Here is a 15963-nt window from a genome sequence, read left to right on the forward strand (position 1 = left end):
GTATGTTTCTAGGCTAACACAGCAAATACACTTATATTCTAAGTGTATTTGTACACACTTTTCTTTTTTTTTTTTGAGACGGAGTTTTGCGGCCCAAACTGGAGTGCAATAGCGCGATCCCGGCTCAATGCAACCTCCGCCTCCCAGGTCAAGTGATTCTTCTGCCTCAACCCCCCGAGTAGCTGGGATTAGAGGTGCCTGCCACCTCACCCAGCTACTTTTTTATTTTCAGTTGAGACGGGGGTTTCCCCATGTTGGTCAGGCTGGTCTTGAACTCCCGACCTCAGGTGATGTGCCCTCCTCCGCCTCCCAGAGTGCTGGGATTACAAGCATGAGCCACTGCGCCCAGCCTATTCTACATACTTTTATATTCAACTATATATAACATCTAGCATAACCAAATATTACTTTAAATTTTCTTTCAGTTTGAAAAATACCTTTCTTGATACTTACCTTTTTTCTTTCTCTTTTTCACACTGATATATTCTTTCTTTCAAATTATTACATACATTGATTAATTCCTTGTTTTTCTCTTCTAGCAGAAGACTCTGCTTTTCACTCCCAGATAGATTTTTTTACAACAGCACGGATTTGGTCTTGGATAGTACTGATTGTCTTTTCTTGACTGTCAGCTTACTTGTGGGATCATCCAGTTGCTGTCAAAGCAACCTGTTTTCACTTTGTAGTTGAGCACATCTGTCCTCTACAGATTTCTGCTTCTTTGGCGTATTTATTTACTTTGCTTTGTTCATTTTTATACATTCGTTCAATTTCTTTCTTCTGACACTGAGCTTGGCCTAGGTCTCTTTGGAAACCTTCTAAAACCCACGTCTTTTCTCTGAGTGTTTCTCTTGCATGATGAAACTTAATTTTTAGGCTGTTAATTTTACTGTCAGCATTACAGAGTTTTTCAGAAAGAATCTCACTGTTATTTTTCAGGTTAGACATATCAGAATTCATTTTCTCCTGTAAATGAACCCAATCACATCCTGTTCTCTGGAAAGCAAGTTCTAGGTTTGCTTATGTTGTCTGACTTTGATCACAATCATATACAGCAGCATCCATATGACTGAATTTCCATTTCCAGTCTTTCCTCATTGTGTTTTACATTCTCAAGTCAAGAACTGTGAATTTTATTCTCAGCTGTCAAAATGCTAAGTTGTCCACTGTACTGAAATACTATTTTTGTTAATGTTTCCTCATTCAGTTTTATCATATTTTGAAGGTTATCATTCTTTTATTTCACACTTTCAACATCCTTCAAATATTTCTTTTCTTTCAGCTGCTTCTGATGTTTTATTGTGTCTAGTTCCAGTCTTAGCATGGTGACTTCTTCCTGCAACATACTGTTTTTATGCAACAGGTCTTCTTCTTTCTTATGGCCTTGAGAAATCTAAGTAAACAAAGGAAACTTAGCACTCAATAGAATGACATATCACGGCTTCTTCTGAAATTAAATAATCACCTGTATTGTACAATGATAGGATTCCCATAAGTGGATATTTAACTGGAAAAAATGTTAAATCAAAATTTCAAACCTCAGAATGTAAATTTCCAAAAGTTAAAATATCTATTTGAAGACAATGAATCCATAAAGTAAAAAATAAACCACTAGAGGATTTTAAGAGTCTCAGAATTGGCAAAGCCTTTCTCTGAATTACAAAAAACCCAGCGGCATAAAATATGAGATTGATAGACTTGACTACATTTTTAAAATTTTTAAATTTTAAAATCTGATATCTAACCTATACACCACCCCATTGTAAGACTCTTAGCTCTGCATTCATTTGGACAGAAGAAATGTCTCAAAGTTCTTTAAGCTCCTTTTTCCTGAGAATGTTCTATAGATATTCCACTTTTCTAACAATTTTATTGTAAGTTATAAAGACTACATTTATTCATAAATGTTAAATCTAAGCATTGTGCACATTTCTACATTTTACACTTCTACATCTAAGCATTGCACTTTTACATACATCACTGAACTCATTTAAGGTCACAATTCTGAAAAGGAGAGGTCAAAATATCTGCAAGATGCAAGATTTTCCCTTGGTCTTCTGACTCTACTTCTTATGCTTCTTCATCAAATTGCAGTTACTTCTGTGGTGCAAATATATAAATACAAAAGAAGCCTCTTATTTAAAAATACCAATGGTAAAATTTATAGAGATCTTCTTTAAAAATCATGAGATTATTTGCTATTGCCAATAACTTTTATTTCCTCTTTATAATGTTTAAAACAGTAATAAGTGTGAAATAGGGGAAATACACTGAACTATTTTCTAGGAACAAAACACTTATCAATAAATTATCATTAAATGTATATTATGCCATATCATTGTCTTCAAAGCCGTTTGCATTGAAATTAGATACTACTTGGAGAAAACTTTTAACCTCTTCAAAAGTAAGAAGAATGACATCCACAATATGGCCTCTAAACTGGCTATACATTTCCTCCTTACCTATCAGTGAAAATAATAAACAGACTTCTCCATTAATATTTTGAGAAGATAAAACAATGTCTGAAAACTAGAACATTGGTTGTTAGTAGCAGAAGTGTTGAGATTATGGAAAGATTATATTCTTTTTTTTTTTTTTTTTTTTTGAGACGGAGTCTTGCTCTGCCGCCCAGGCTGGAGTGCAGTGGCCGGCTCTCAGCTCACTGCAAGCTCCGCCTCCCGGGTTCACGCCATTCTCCTGTCTCAGCCTCCCGAGTAGCTGGGACTACAGGCGCCCGCCTAGTCGCCCGGCTAGTTTTTTGTATTTTTTAGTAGAGACGGGGTTTCATCTTATTAGCCAGGATGGTCTCGATCTCCTGACCTCATGATCCGCCCGTCTCGGCCTCCCAAAGTGCTGGGATTACAGGCTTGAGCCACCGCGCCCGGCCGGAAAGATTATATTCTTATAAAAAATATCAAATATCAAATGCTTCTTCTTTGGATTGAGGCCATTGTGAATGTCACTACCCAACTGCTGCAGACTAATGGAGCTGAATTAAGAATATAGCTTTATCCTACACACACACAAACACACACACAAACACACACACACGTGTATATTCTATGTATATATAATTTTAAAATCCTTTATACTTTCCAACGTACATAGAGTTGGTTTTTCAAATATATACACATACAAAAATATATTTGAAAATGTCTAAAGAAAATACCTCAGAATTCATTTTCTTTTGAGAGCCCCTTTGACCTCCTTTTGCTTACTGGTCAGAATCTCATCTTATAATATTCTGGCATTCTGCCCTTCAGAAAGTTGCTTGTGGGTATCACTTCGCTCCTGCACAACCTAGACATACATTACATTTTTGGTCTAATAGCATTGAAAAAGAAAGTCTAAAAGAACAGAACCTCTTCTGTAAAACTGTTTAAAAAAGAAGGTAGCCTATTAAAACACAAGGACTTTTATCCCTCAAGAATCACTCAAATTTTAATTGCACACATGACAGCTAAATTTCTCAAAGAGGAAAAACAGTTCTTACCTACAGAAAAAATATAGTATTGTGTAATAAAATTTCTTTCAAAACATTTAACTAGCTTTGTTATAGTCTCAAAGCTATACAGCCTGCATTTTAACATAAAAATACATAAATATTTATGTCAGTGATTAAACTCAATTTATCCTCCATTCCTTCATTCAGAAAACACAGAGATAGTTTGAGCATCTAAGACTGAACATCACAGGCAGAGATGCCAAAGTTTACAATAAATAGCTATAAATGTCATACTTCCTTTTTAAGATTAAATGAAAGTCTTGGTATGTTTTGAAACTAAATCATATTATCAAAGGAATATTATAAGTAATACTGATGAAATATAAAGTTAGAAATACAAAGTTTTCACCAAAAATTAATTTACCTAATCTAAATTCTTTCTTAATGTCCTCAATTCTGTGACCAGTGATGTCAGAGTCTTTTTGAGTTGTCGTTTCGTTTCAACTTCTTTCCCACATTCCTTTTCTTTTCTTTTTAACTGTTCACTATCTTTTCTAGGCAACATATCAGCATTTCTTCCCTTTTCTCCTTCCTTTAAGGTCATGATACAGTAAAACATATTAGAATTTCTTTTGTTAGAAAATAAAAAGTTTATTTTGTTATCTGGCTCTTCCTACATAGTATTAATTATTCAAATAAAATTTCTATGTTCTTGACTATTTTTCCTTTCTAGTTCTCATGTTCTTAATTTCTCACTTCAATCTCTTCCAAGGGATAAATATACTTGAAAGGCAGTGACGAAAAAACATCCTGCTAATTTGTGAGTTTCTGTTACTAGCAATTCTGATAAATGTTATGGAAAAGAATATTAGAAATTATTTAGTATAGTTACACGTTGAAAATTACCTCTTTTTGGCAGGGCGTGGTGGCTCATGCCTGTAATCTCAGCACTTTGGGAGGCCGAGGCAGACGGATCACAAGATCAGGAGATTGAGACCATCGTGGCTAACACGGTGAAACCCTGTCTCTATTAAAAATACAAAAAAATTAGCTGGGTGTGGTGGTGAGTGCCTGTGGTCCCAGCTACTTGGGAGGCTGAGGCAGGAGAATGGCCTCAACTCAGGAGGCACAGCTTGCAGTGAGCAGAGATCCAGCCTGGGCGACAGAGCGAGACTCTGTCTCAAAAAAAAAAAAAAAAAAAGAAAATTACCTTTTTCACACAGTCATAAGAACTCAATTAGGACAGATCATTTCAAATTAACTAATTAAAAAGAACATACTACTTATAAACAACTTTGTAAATTCACTAGAAATAAATTTATATTTCATGAAATACTACAGGTATCCCTAAAATGATTTACAGTGCAAGATGGCACCATCGGGCCAGGTGCAGTGGCTCACGCCTGTAATCCCAGCACTTTGGGAAGCCAAGGCAGGTAGATCACCCCAGGTCAGGAGTTCGAGACCAGTCTGACCAACAAGGTGAAACCCCATCTTTACTAAAAATACAAAAATTAGCCAGGCCTGGTGGCAGGCATCTGTAGTCCCAGTTACTCGGGAGGCTGAGACAGGTGAATGGCTTGAACCTGGGAGGTGGAAGTTGCAGTGAGCCGAGATCACGCCACCACACTCCAGCAGCCTGGGTGACGGAGCAAGACTCCGTCTCAAAAGAAAATAAAAAAGAAAAAGATGGCACCATTGGATGTTATTCACACAATACATATCTGCAGATTACTATAGTCCAATACAAGGCAATGGGGTCTAACATCTGTTAATCCAGCTGGCCCCAATCTTTTTGGCACTAGGGACTGATTTTGTGGGAAACAGTTTCTCCACGGACCTAGAGGAGAGGGGGATGGTTTAGGGATGATTCAAGCACATTACGTGTATTGTGCACTTTACTTATATTGTTATTACACTGTAATACATAATGAAATAATTAATTATATAACTCTCATGATGCAGAATCAGTGAAAGTCCTGAGCTTGTTTTCCTTCAACTAAACAGTCCCATCTGGGGGTGATGGGAGACAGTGACATATCATCAGGCATTAGATTCTCATAAGGAGAGCACAGCCTGGATCCCCAATGTACACAGCTGGCAGTAGGATTTGGTTCACGCTCCTATGAGAATCTAATGGTGCTGCTGACCTAACAGGAGGCAGAGGTCAGGTGGTAATGTGAGTGATGGGGAGCAGCTGTAAATACAGCTGAAGCTTTGCTTGCTCATTTGCTGCTCACCTCCTGCTGTATGGCCTGGTTCCTAATAGGCCATGGACTGGTAATGGTCCGTGGCCTGGGGACTGGGGACTGGGGACCCCTATGTTAACCAACACTTTTTATGTTTAGTTTTTGGTAACACTTTCCACTTATCTTCTTGATTCCTGTGTATTTTATAAACAATTTAAAGATTCCTTTTAGAGGAAGACAGGATCTCATATTTAAACAATAAAGAATAACATGTGTTTTCAACATAGAACTCTGAATTAATTTTATCTGTATATGAGAGAGAGATGTGAAATAAACTAATCATTACTTTCCATTTTAGTTTTTATTTCATGCATATTAATAAAGCTGGGAAGCCCCAGCTGGGTGCGGTGGCTCATGCCTGTAATCCCAGCACTTTGAGAGGCTGCGGCGGGCGGATCACAAGGTCAGGAGATCAAGACCATCCTGGCTAACATGATGAAACCCCATCTCTACTAAAAATAATACAAAAAATTAGCCAGGCGTGGTGGCACGCAGCTGTGCTCCCAGCTGCTAGGGAGGCTGAGGCAGGAGAATTGCTTGAACTCAGAAGGCAGAGGTTGCAGTGAGCCACGATCACACCACTGCACTCCAGCCTGGGTGACAGAGCTAGGTTGCATCTCAAAATAATAATAATAATAAAATAAAATAAAAAATAAAACTTAGAAATCCTAGGCAGAGCAATTGGGCAAGAGAAAGAAAAAAAGGATTTCCAAATTGGAAAAGAGAAAGTCAAACTATCTCTGCCAATGATATGATCTTATACCTAGAAAGCCCTAAAGATGCCTACAAAACACTCCAAGATTTGATAAATGAATGCAATGAAGTCTGAGGTTGCAAAATCAATGAATTCAAATCAGTAGCACCCATATACACCCACTATGACCAAGCTGAGAGTCAAATCAAGAACCCAATCCCTTTTACAATGGCTGCAAAAGTGTAAAATACTTAGAAATATACTTAATGAAGGAGGTGAATAATCCATATAAGGATAACTAGAAGACACTGCTGAAGGAAATCATAGATGACACAAAGGGAAATACATCCTATGATCATGGACTGTAAGAATTGATATTGTGAAAATGACCTTCATGCCCAAAGCAGCCTACAGACTCAATGCATTTCCTGTCATAATACTGATGACATTCTTTACAGAATTAGAAAAAAAAAAAAATGCTGAAATTCATGTAAAACCACAAAAGAGTCTGAATAGCAAAAGACATACTTAGCAAAAACAAAAAATAACAAAACAAACAAAAAAACACAAAAAACAACAAAAACAAAAAGTCTGGAGGCATCAAATTACCTGACATCAAATTATACTATAAGGCCACAGTAACAAAAACAGCATGGTAGTGGTATAAGAGTAGATACATACATCAATGGAACAGAATAGACAACCCACAAATAAAGGCATTTACAACCAAATATTCTTTGACAAAGTATACAAAAACATAAACTAGAGAAACAACACCTTATTCAATAAATGGTGCTGGGAAAATAGGATAGCCAAATGTAGAAGAATGAAACTAGATCCCTATCTCTCCCCATATATAAAATAAAAATTAATTCAAGATGGACTAAAGGCCTAAGTCTCAGACCTGAAAACGTTGGCCTATGGAAAAAATTTATGATGAAGAACCCAAAAGCAAATGTGACAAATAATTTAACTAATTAATTAACTATTAAACTTTTAATTAAACTGCAAAGCTTCTGCACAGCAAAAGAAATAATCATCTGAGTACACTAACAACATATAGAATGGGGGGAAATATTTGCAAATCACAAATTAGACAAAGGACTAATATCTAGAATCTACAAAAAACTCAAACAAATAAGAGGGAAAATACAAATAATCCATTAAAAAGTGGGCAAATGACATGAATAGACATTTCTCAAAAGAAGATGTACAAATGGTCAACAAGTACATAAAAATATCCTCAATATTACTAATCATCAGGAAAATGCAAAAGAAAACAACAATGAGATATCACCTTACTGCAGCCAGAATGGCCATTATTAAAACTCAGAAGCAATAGATGTTGGTGTGGATGTGGTGAAAAGGGAACACTTACACAGTGGTGGTGAGAATGCAAATTAGTACAACCTCTAGGGAAAACAGTACGGAGGTTTTTCAAAGAACTAAAAGTAGATCCTACTCTTTAATTCAGCATTCCCACTTCTGGGTATCTACTCAAAGGAAAAGAAATCATTATATCCAAAAGACACCTGCATGCACATGTTTATTGTGGGACAATTCACAATATGCAAAGATGTGGAATCAACCTGTGTCCATCAGCCGATGAGAGGAATATATATATATGCATATATCACAGAATATTAGCCACTAAAAAGAATGAAATAATGTCTTTTGCAGCAACTTGATGGAGCTGGAGGCCATTATTCTAAGTGAAGTAACTCAGGAATAGAACAGCAAATACCGCATGTTCTCACAAGTGGGAGCTATGCTACGCATATGTGAAAGCAGACAGAGTGGTATAATGACATTGGAGACTCAGAAGGGAGAAAAGCATAAGGGCAGGGAGAGACAAAAGCTACCTATTGGGCTACAATGTAAACTACTTGGGTGATGGGTTCACTAAAATCCCAGACTTCACCACTATACAATTCATCCATGTAACCAAAAACCACTTGTACTCCTAAAGGTTATTGAAATAAAAAAAAAATAGAGAGTAAAAAGAAGAATAAAACTGTGTAACATTTTAAAAAAGTATTCTAGGTTGCGACACATGGCCATTTCATGCTCTGTTGGTTGAACTGTAAAATAATACAAACATTCTTGAGGACAATTTAGAAATATTACTCGAAGGCCTTTTGTAAAAAAGTTCTGATATCTTAACCAAAATATTCTGTATTAAAGACTTTATTCAAAATATATAATTAGGAATGTAGAAAATGACTTAGATAAAAGATGTTCTGGGCTGTATGTCATGGCTCACGCCTGTAATACCAATGTTTTGAGAGGCCAAAGCAGGAGGATTGTTTGAAGCCATGACTCGGAGATCATCCCAGACAAGATAGTGAGACCTTGTCTCAATGAAAAACTTAAAAAGTTAGTGGGGCATGGGGGCATGTGCCTGTAGTGCCAGCTACTTAGGAGGTTGAGGCCAGAGAATCCCTTGAGCCCAAAAGTTCAAAGTTACAGTGAGCTATGATCACACTACTGCACTCCAGCCTCAGTGACAGAGCAAAACCCTGTGTCGAAAAATAATAATAATAAAAGATGTTCCTCACAGCATTAATTCTAATACAAACTAATTTAAAATCCCAAATTCAATTTGTTAAATATTGAGGTTCCCATACGGTAGACTTCCATATAGCCATTAAGATCATGATTTAAAATATGCAATTACTAGAAGAATTCACAGTTAAAAATTTGTTACATTATTTCCAAGAATTTCATATTCCACAAGTCCAAGACATTTTCTTCCCTTTTAAGCCCCGGAAAGTCTGCAATTGCAAAAATTCCTACATATATCTTTAGTATAAAGTAGACAGTTAAAATATTTATTGAAAACTCAAATGTCATACCTCAAACTGTAGCGTTCCTGTTCCCATTGACCTTTTTCACACTCTAACTGTAATCGTGTTTCTTTTGCTTCAGATAGCTCCTTTTGTAGTACACCAACCATATTTTCCATTTTTTAAATATTTACTGTAACTTGTTCACAGTGATTATTCTTAAGTTCTAATAAGTGTTCCCATGAAAGAACTGCATCTTGCATTTTCAGTAGGCTAACAGAATCTACATGAGGGAGAAAACAAGGTGGAAATAAAATATGAGTACTTTTTGCATATAAAGGACTGCACATTTTAACAGTCACCCATCCATACACCTAACAAATATGGACTAAGTTCCTAACATGTGGTCTACTGAGCTTTGCAGATACAACAGACAATACCTCTGCTCTTGCTCAGCCTTCAGTGTAGTGAAGAACAAAGACAATAAAAGTGAAAATTACAAATTCAGACAGACACTGGAAGAAAACAGTTCTATGGTCACATACAATCTGATGTATACTGGGCTCAGGGAAGGTTTCTTTGATGAAGAGATGGCTACACTGAGAAATAAAGGATGAGAAGGAAGCAGTTAAGTAAAGGGGGTAGAAAAGCATTCCAGTCAGTCTGTGGTATGCGCTGAAGCTCTGCTGCAATCTGCTTCTGGCCACGATAGAGAAACAGGTACTGATTTACCTTCTTGTCTGAAACAATCAAAAACAAAAAAGACAAAATACATTTTACAATGATTTTCAAGAAAGTGGAGTTCAGGTACACTTTGGGAGGCCGAGGCAGGCAGATCACCTGAGGTCAGGAGTTCGAGACTACCCTGGCCAGCATGGTGAAACCCTGTAACTACTAAAAATACAAAAATTAGCTGGGTGCGGTGGCGCACACCCATAGTCCCAGCTGCTCGGGAGGCTGAGGCAGAAGGATCACTTGATCCCAAGGCCATGACACAGGGAGAAAAAAACTGAGGTAGAGTCCACCAGATTCCCCGAGTTGGAATGATGAAGCTGAGAGTCTCAAAAAACCAATAACAGAGTAATGAACAGTACCTGTGTGCTAGGAAACTACCTGAGACCAGGGGAAAAAATCTTTTAAAAATTAGAAACAGTGAAAAATAATGCCTGTTGCTCACAATGTGTAGGGAAGAGTGTCCATTCCTATGAGCAAAACTAGAAAAACTCGGGCTTTATGGGGCAATGAATAGAGTTATTAGAAACACCCTGCCTCAGAAGTGGAAAATTAGACCAAACCATAAAGCAAGACCAGAAATATCAAGCTATGTATAAGTAACTCAACTGTGTCCCAAAATAAATCTCAAGCAGAGGCATGGAAGATACTTTTTGAAAGCAAACTGTATGTGTAGAGATTCAAATTAAAATGTCAGAAATGAAAACTATACTGGATGGAAATAAATACAGACTAGACATCACAAAAGAGAAGATTCATAAATTTGAGACATCAGAGAACTATGAGAAACTTTAAGTAGTAACATACAGGTCCCCAAAGAGAAAGGGAGAGAGACAGATAAAACATAAAGAGCAAATGGTCAGAAACTTTCTAAACTTAATGAAAACTATAATCCCACAAATCCAGGAAGGATCTGGCTGGGAAAGAGGAAATGAAATTATACTATTCTAATTTTCTTATGCCATATATGAGATGGTATAATACTGCCTGAAGGTTGACTGTGATAAGATAAAATCATATAGTACAAATTATAATGAAATCACAAAGATAGCAAAAACAGACTTATAGCTAATAAGCAAAAAGAGAGAGATAAAACAATCATAAAAATTACATGACTGGCCAGGTGCAGTGGCTCACGCTTGTAATCCCAGCACTTTCAGAGGCCGAAGAGGGCAGATCACCTGAGGTCAGGAGTTCAAGACCAGCCTGGCCAATGTGGCAAAAACCTGCCTGTAATAAAAATACAAAAAATTAGCCAGGTGTGATGACAGGAGCCTGTAGTCCCAGCTACTTGGGAGGCTGAGGCAGGAGAATCGCTTGAACCCAGGAGGCGGAGGTTACAGTGAGCAGAGATCGTGCTATTGCACTGCAGCCTGGGTGGCAGAGTGAGACTCCATCTCAAAAAAAACAAAAAAAAAATTTACATTGCTAATTGAAAGGAAAGCAGAAAAAGAAGAAAAGAAAACAAAGAACAGCTGTGACTAATGGAAATCAAAGAGCATGATAACAGATAAACTTAACTATACCAGTAATCACATTATAAATGAAACCAGCCTAATAACCTAAATTAAAAGGCAGATTGTCAAACTGTATAAAAAAGCAAGATCCTACTCCCTGATACCTATAAGAAATACTTTAAATGTAGGCCAGGCGTGGTGGTTCACGCCTGTAATCCAAGCACTTTGGGAGGCTGAGGCGGGCCGGATCATGAGGTCAGGAGATTGAGACCATCCTGGCTAACACGTGAAATGCTGTCTCTACTGAAAATACAAAAAATTAGCTGGGCGAGGTGGCGGGTGCCTGTAGTCCCAGCTACTTGGGAGGCTGAGGCAGGAGAATGGCATCAACTCAGGAGGCAGAGCTTGCAGTGGGCTGAGATCCCGCCACTGCACTCTAGCCTGGGTGACAAAGCGAGACTCCGTCTCAGAAAAAACAACAACAACAACAACAACAAACCCAGAAATACTTTAAATGTAAAGATGTAAATTAGTTAAAAGGATGGAAAAATATATACCATGCTAACAGTTAACAAAGCCTAGCAGAAATGGTTATATTAATACCAAAGTAGATTTCAGAGCAAAAAATATTACTAGTTATCAACAAAATTATCTCATAATGATAAATGGTTCAATTAATCAAGAACACACAATCCTAAATGTTTATGTACCTAGTAACATAACAGTTTCAAAATACATGAGGCAAAAACTGATAGAAGAAATTGACAAATTCACAGGTATAGTCTGAGATTTCAATATCACTCAATATGTGACAGAACAAGGAGGGAGAAAATTAGTAAGACTAGAGTAGACTTGAAGAACACTATGCTTCTCAAGGGCCTATGGAACACTTAGCAAAACAGATCCTATTCTAGGCCACACAATAAATCTTCATAAAAGAATTAAGTCGAAAGGATTTAAGTTAATACAAAGTATGGTGCCCGACCACAGAGCATCAAATTAGAAATCAGTAACAAAATGTCTCATCAAAATACTCAAAAAATTGGAAACAAAGTAACTCACATCTAAATAACGTTAGGCCAAAGAGCTGATGCAAAGAAATATTAGTAACTATTTTGAACTGAAATAAAATAAAAATATAACATGTCAGAATTTATGGGCTGTAGCTACAACAGTAGTTAAATAAAAAGTTTCAGTACTGAATGTCTATATTGGAAGACTCTCAAATCAATGACCTTGACTTCTATCTTAAGAAAGTAAAAAAGAAGAAACTAAGAAGAAAAGAGCAAATTAAACCAAAGGAAGCAAAGGAAATGATATAATAAACATCTGCTATGGTGTGAACATGTGACCTCTCAAAACTCACATGCTGAAACTTTATCACAGAGGTGATATTACTAGAAACTGAGGCTTTGTGGGGGCAATTAGCTCATGGAATCTAAGCCCTCATGAATGGGATTAGTGCCCTTATGTAAGAGACACCAGAGAGCTCATTCACCTATTCTGCCACATGAAGCACACAGGGGAAAACACGGAACCTAAAAACCAGGAATTGGTCCCTCAGTAGACATCAAATCTTTCAGCACCTTGATCTTGGACTTTTCAGCCTCCAGGTGTGAGAAGTTAGTTTCTGTTGTTTGTAAGCTACACAGTCTATGGTATTTTGTGACAGCAGACCAAACAAACCATGACATCAAAGATGAAACCAATAAAACAGAAAAGCAATAGGAAAATCAATAAAGTCAAACACTCTGAGGAGGGGAATGAAAGTGATAAACCTCCATCTAGCCAGGCTAATCACAAAAGAGAGAAGATACAAATTACTAACTTCAGAAATAAGTAATGTGACATTTTTCTGGATTCACAGATACTAAGAGAATAGCAAGATAATAGTGTGAGCTTACATAACTAAACATGACAATTTAAATGGACACAGCCCTTGAAACACAAAATTAACCAAAGCTCAATCAGGAAATTGATAATCCAATCACCTTATATCTACAAAAGAAAAAAGTTGTGGGTAAAACCTTCCCACAAAGAAAACTCCCAGCCCTAGCTATGCTGGTGAATGTTACCAAACATTTTAGGAAGATGTAACATAATTTTACACGACCTCTCCCCTGCAAAATAAAGAGGAGAAATACAACACAACTCATTCTATCATGCTAGCATTACCCTGAACCAAATAATGATATTACAAAAAAGAAAACTCTGTCATGAATGTTGACATAAAAATTTTACCAATTTCTGAGGCAACTAAGATATGCTGCAATAGGCAAATGAACAACCTCTGGTACAGTCATATAATAAACTAGTATTCGATGTTAAAAAGAAATGAGCTATCAAGTCATAAGAAGATATGAAGGAACCATAAATGCATATTACCAAGTGGAAGGTGCCAATCTGAAGGGTACATACTGTATGATTCCAACTATATGACACTCTAGAAAAGGCAAAACTATGACTACAGTAAAAAGATCAGTGGTTGCCTGGGGTATGGGAGGGCAGAAAAGGACAGACAGGAAACAAAAGGAATTTCAAAGCAGTGAAAATATTTTGTAAAATACTATGATGATGAATACAGGTTTTTGTCCAAACCCACGGGATGTACAACACCAAGAATGAACACTAATATAAACTATGAACTTTTGGTGATTATGACATGTTATTTTTGATTCATCAGTAGTATCAAGTGTACCACTATGGTACTTGGTACCTCTATGGTACCACTATGGTACCTCACTATGGTGAGGCACACTGATAACGAGGGAGGCTATACATGTCCGGGGGCAGAGAGTGCATGGTCAATCTCTGTACCTGACTCTCGATCTTGCTGTGAACTTAAAACTACACTAAAAATACTTTTAAATATTTCTAGTTGTATTCAATTTATATATATATAAATTTTATATATACATATAACAATTTATATGTATATATAAATCATATATATAATTATTTTTGTAAATAGAAATAGGATCTTGCTTTGTTGCCCAGGCTGGTCTCAAACACCTGCTTCAAGCAATCCTCCTGCTTTGGCCTCTCAAAGTGCTGGGACTACAGGCGTGAGCCACTGTATCTGGCTCCAATGATATTTTAAAAGGAGACTACATCATAAACAAATGGGGTTTCTCCTAAAATGCAAGGTTTAACATTAAAATATCAGAGAAGAAGTATATGATAATTTGAGTAGATAAAGGCATTTGATAAAATTTAACATTAATTCTTGATTTAAAAAAAAACCTCGGCCGGGCGTGGTGGCTCATGCCTGTAATCCCAGCACTTTGGGAGGCCAAGGCAGGTGGATCACAAGGTCAGGAGATCGAGACCATCTTGGCTAACACGGTGAAACCCCGACTCTACTAAAAATACAAAAAAAAAATTAGCTGGGCGTGGTGGCGGGCCCCTGTAGTCCCAGCTACTTGGGAGGCTGAGGCAGGAGAATGGCGTGAACCCGGGAGGCAGAGCTTGCAGTGAGTCAAAATCTCACCACTGCACTCCAGCCTGGGCAACACAGTGAGACTCTGTCTAAAAAACAAACAAACAAACAAACAAACACCCCTCAGCAACCTAAGAATACAAATGAACTTCATCAGCATGATATAAAGCATCTATGATTAATATACAAGTAATGTGTCATGATGAAAAATGTGTCACGATGAAAAACTGAATGCTTTCCCCATATCAGGAGCAACACAGGAATGTCTGCTTTCACAACTTTAGTAAATAAACCTTGTGCTGAAGATTTCAGCTAGTGAAGTCAGACAAGAAAAAGAAATAAAAGGCATCCAGGTTGGAAGGAAGAAGTAAAACTGTCTTTATTCACAACCATGATCACATAATAGGGGTGGGTAAACTCCAACCAGTGGGAGTTTTTGTAAATAAAGTTTTATTGGAACACAGTTGTGTTCATTAATGTATGTATCCTCCCTGGCTGCTCTCATACTACAATGGCAAGTTGATTAGCTGCAACAGAGACTATTTTGTGACAAGTCTAAAAAAGATTTCCTGTCTTTAGTAAGACAATAGTTTGAGAATGAAAAGTTTTGATAACCTTTGATGTACACAGAAAATCTGATCAAATCTACCAAAAAAGCTACTAGAACTAATAAGTGAGTTTAGCAAGATTGGAGGATACAAAAATCAACATACAAAAGCCAATTATATTCCTATATACTAGCAATAAGCAATCAACTGGAATTTTAAAAATATCATGTACAACTTCACCAAAAAAATTGAGATACAGATGAATCTGAAAAAATATCGAAAAACCAAGGGGGGATGCAGTGGCTCACACCTGTAATCCCAGCACTTTAGGTGGCTGAGGCAAGTGGATCACTTGAGGTCAGAAGTTCAAGACCAGCCTGGCTGACATGGTGAAAACCCCATCTCCACTAAAAATACAAAAATTGGTCGGGCATGGTGGCTCATGCCTGTGATACCAGCTACTTGGATAGCTGGGGCCAGAGAATCATTTGAACCTGGGAGGTGGAGGTTGCAGTGAGCCACGATCATACCACTGCACCCCAGACTGGGTGACAAAGTGAGTCTCTGTCTCAAAAAAAAAAAAAAAAAAAAAAAAAGAGAGAGAGAAAAAGGG

General features: G+C 37.1%; 1 pseudogene; it reads right to left on the minus strand.

The window, feature by feature from the left end:
• Positions 1–15963, minus strand: part of LOC108518262 (coiled-coil domain-containing protein 144A-like) — a 62847-nt pseudogene that overhangs the window by 34221 nt on the left and 12663 nt on the right.

The sequence above is a fragment of the Rhinopithecus bieti genome, unplaced genomic scaffold (assembly GCF_001698545.2).
Source record: "Rhinopithecus bieti isolate Rb0 unplaced genomic scaffold, ASM169854v2 scaffold_44965, whole genome shotgun sequence".
NCBI classification, from domain to species: Eukaryota; Metazoa; Chordata; class Mammalia; order Primates; family Cercopithecidae; genus Rhinopithecus; species Rhinopithecus bieti.